Source organism: Talpa occidentalis, unplaced genomic scaffold (assembly GCF_014898055.3).
Source record: "Talpa occidentalis isolate TD23 unplaced genomic scaffold, MPIMG_talOcc4v2.1 talOcc4.8, whole genome shotgun sequence".
In the NCBI taxonomy this organism is placed as follows: domain Eukaryota; kingdom Metazoa; phylum Chordata; class Mammalia; order Eulipotyphla; family Talpidae; genus Talpa; species Talpa occidentalis.
Window position 1 is genome coordinate 8702818 of NW_023605194.1, and position 4011 is coordinate 8706828.

Sequence of the window (4011 nt, forward strand, 5' to 3'; positions counted from 1 at the left end):
GGGACACCCTGTGCCTGTTCCTAACTGACTGCCTGTACCATCTCCTAACTTCCTCACTCAGTCACCCCCGTTGACTAGTGCACAGCATCCCTGCCCCCCAGTCACTCAGCTGTTCCCCTGGACTGTGCCTCTGGACTGTCCTCACTTCTTAGACAGCAGCGAGGTTGTCCAGTCATTCCTATATTTGCAGCTGGAAGAAGATGTTTGTTTGAAAGCAGCTCTGCTGCCCACCAAGCCAGGGAAGGAAAAGCTTTGCCCTGCAATGCTCCAATGAATCCAACAGGAGCGGCAGCCAGTTTTAATAAGGCTTATTTGAAAACAAAAACAAATCAGCTTATTCTCAGGGCGAAATGAGTTGTGTTCGGCCTTAATCCCCTGTGGTCAGTCAGCTCTCCGCAGCTATGCCTGCCGTCCTGGTCCCCACAGGCCGCCTTAGCAAAGGTTACGTCCCCTTTCTAATGACGAAGGGCAGAAATCCAGTAATGCATTCAGTGCAGTGAAAACTTAATCCCAAATATCATTTTTAGTCATATGAGGAAAGGTAACCCACTGAAGATTCAATTCGACAAACACTCTGTGAATTGAGGTCATCTATTTACTTAATTGTAACATTGCAGCTTCTTACACAGGCTCTGAACAACCTCAGGTCACGACTCGCTGATGGGTTTTATTCATCAGATTTTCTGGTCCTTCCTGCAAGTGACACCAGGACAGGTGGGGATTGGCAGGGTGCTCCTGCTGACGCCAAGAAGAGCTCCCTGAACACCCTGCATTTATGGGCCAGGAGGGGTATAGGGGTGACAAATGACATGCCCCTTTGGGGATGCCAGTTTACTGGAGGATCCTCATGGGAGAAAACAGGGGAAGGGTGTTGGAACCTAAAAGGAGGGTCCTGGGCCCCAGAGTAGGGCACTGTATTAGTCAGACTTCTCCAGAAAAAAACAATAGTATATGTATATACAATAGATGTATATAGCAGAGAAAGAGATTAATCTAACAAATCGGCTCACATGATGGTGGAGTCTGACAGATTCCCTCAGTCTGTGGGTGAGCTGGCAAGCTAGAAACCCAGGAGAGTAGATGTGTAGCTCTAGTTGAGTCTGCAGAGCTGAGAACAAGGACGATCAATGGTATAATTTCCAGTCCGAGACCCCAGAAAAGCCGATGTTTCCACTGGAAGCAGGACAAAGCTGACATCTGTTTGAAGGCACTCAGGCAGGAGGAATTCTCCAAAAGGTGAAGGGTCAACCTTTTTTGGCCTTTGACTGATTTAATGAGGCCCACTCACCTAAGGAAGGGCAGTCTGCTTTATTCGTTACACCGATTTAAATGTTAATCTCATCCAGAAATACCCGGGAATAGGGTTTGACCAGTCTCTGGGCATCCTTGGCTCAGTCAAGAGGGCACATAAAATAAAACATCATAGGCTCCCAAAGAAAAAAGGGAGACAGATTATCTTCAAATCTAGATGGAGAGAATGGCACTCATTTTGAAGCGAGAGAGAGCTGAAAACAAGGTGCCCAGCTCTGCTGATGGCGTCCGTGACTCGGGGACTTTCTTCTGTGAGTCCTTCCTGGTCATCCCCAGCAGTGGGGGCATGACTTGCAGGTAGGCTAACTCTGCAGGGCCTGCAGGGCTTAGAAGGCCAGACCTTTGGCCAACAATCACCACTGCCAACCTTGGGGCCAAGCACAACCTACACCCAGCTGCCCAGCCTTTCAAAACTAGGTGATATTTTAGACCAAGATGCCTATTCCTGACTCCATTTCTCCATCTTTATTGATTATTGCTGAGTCTCCAGTCAACCAATGAGCGTAAAGAACATTCACCAGGGAGAAAAGAAAGGAACGAGAATTCAGAGTACCTGCTCAGGATCCCCTACCAGGCAATGCCTTGCAAGTATCATTGGTTTACCAGGACAGGGAGGGCCCGGTGGCCTCCTATAATTAATCATATTTAATGACATAATGAACATAACTGAGTGCCTATAATAGACCTGACCAAATTATGGTCTTAATTTATTTAATTTGTTAATGACATTATTTGGAGCAATCCAAGACGGCGGAATCTTAATCCTTCCCATTTACTAGATGAAGAAAGTGAGGCACATAGAAGTGAATCAGCATGGCGTCATGCAGCTCCTGAGGGGTAGAGCCGACATGTCCATCCAAACAGTCCTTCCAGAATTTACCATCTCACTATGCTCCTATTCCCATGAGGGGCTTCCCCACATGGAGCCCCAGGTTTAGGTTATACCCGGGCACCCAGGGTGCTGAACGGAGAAGCATGGCTGGGTGCTGGCCTGAGGGTACAACTCAGTGGATTGAAAAGCAGGCTCCAGGAAGCCAAAGAAGAACAAGACCCCGGAGGTCTCTGGCTCTGGCCTTCCACCAGGCTTGGCCCAAGGCAGCCTCTGGAAGAGCTCCCCAGAAATGAAGAGGAAAGCAGAGGGCCACTGAAGGCAAGGCCGGTGGGGAGGCGGCAGCCCTGCTGACTGCAGCACCAGTGCTGTGGCCTGACGGGTGCCGGCACTTGGCAGCAGTGTGGGTCAGAAGCTGTTTCCTGAGGGAGGGTCTTTAGCCCTGTGTGCCTCTCCCCATTTATAAAGCCTGCTGTGACCGGGACTCTGCCTCCTCTCAACGCCCAGCAGACAGCCCATCACCCCAGCGGGGCCTCTGCGCCAAACTGCCACAGCAACACTTCTGAAGCCAGCCGTGGGCTTTCCTTTCCCCGGAGGAAAACAGCTAAGTCTGCCCTTGAAGTTGAGAACAAGCTCTGAATTTTAATTCTGGATTTAATTCCATGTGGGTTTAGCCAGGAGTCATTCAGAGACAGATTAGCAGCCCTGACATTCAGGCTCTAGTCTTTGGGAAAAGCAACATAATTCAGTACCCCCCTAAACCCAGCCCCTGTGGAGTCTGCCCACAATCAGACTTTGGGGGAAGGACCTCACTGGACCAGTTCACCATTTGGGGGGGATCACCCTACCCACCCAGGAGCAGGATTCAGCAACACGAAGGCGGGCAGCAGAGAGGATGGACACAGCAGAAGAGGCATAATACCAATCGTAGCTCAAACCATTCACCCAACCGGTCTACTCATCACCATCTTACTCCTGGGTGGTTGTTTTCTTTGCTCTGCCGGCCACTAGGAGGCTCCTGTCTGACCTGTGGCTGACAGGTTGGCTCAGGAACAGCCTCAAACTCTCCCAAGGCTGTCCCCATCAGAGTGATGCCACTAGCTCCCTGGCAGCCCGGCTGGTACAGAGTGCAGCTACCCATCATGGCTGCAAATACACATACCCACCCACCCCCGTGTGGTCTGGATGCAGAGGGTCTCTACCACGGCGGCTGCCTCTTTGCTACCTGCACTGCGGTGGCCACCAACACTGGGTTCTCGAGTGAAGGCAGTCACCCTCGCTGCCCCCTCCACCTGGTACCCACTGGTAGGTAGCTTCCTCTGGGCTGCCAGGGTCAAGGTCATTTGGGACTTTGTAGTCTCATTAACTCACATTTTTTAATCATCTGTTATGAGAGAATTTCAATCTTCACCACAGTGAGACTGTACTGATATGTCCCTAAGGAATATAATCTGCGTCAGAAGGAGCTAGGGGGCATGAGGAGGGGGTGGGGACAGAGGGTGCCCAAAGAGGAAGCAGGAGCCACCGAGAGTGGCAGCACAGGAGTCTGGGACGAAGGCAGTGAGAATCAGGGAGGACCCTTGAGTCAGCCAGACCTGCACTTGGAGCACAGCTGCCCAGTCAAGCCCAGCTGGGCCCAGCCGACCCTGGGAAACCCGAGAATTAATGTCGCTGAGCTGTGGTTGATCCCGACACAGCAATGGCTGGCTGGGGCAGTATTTCAACCTCACAACCTCTATGACGTAAGCGTGTTCTCTACCACTTTACACACGATGTAACGTGTCATGTGTCCAAAAATTAGCAAGTGGCATAGTTGGGATTGAAATCTAGGGCTTTCTGGGGCCAATATCCAAAATGTAGTTGTTGGTGCT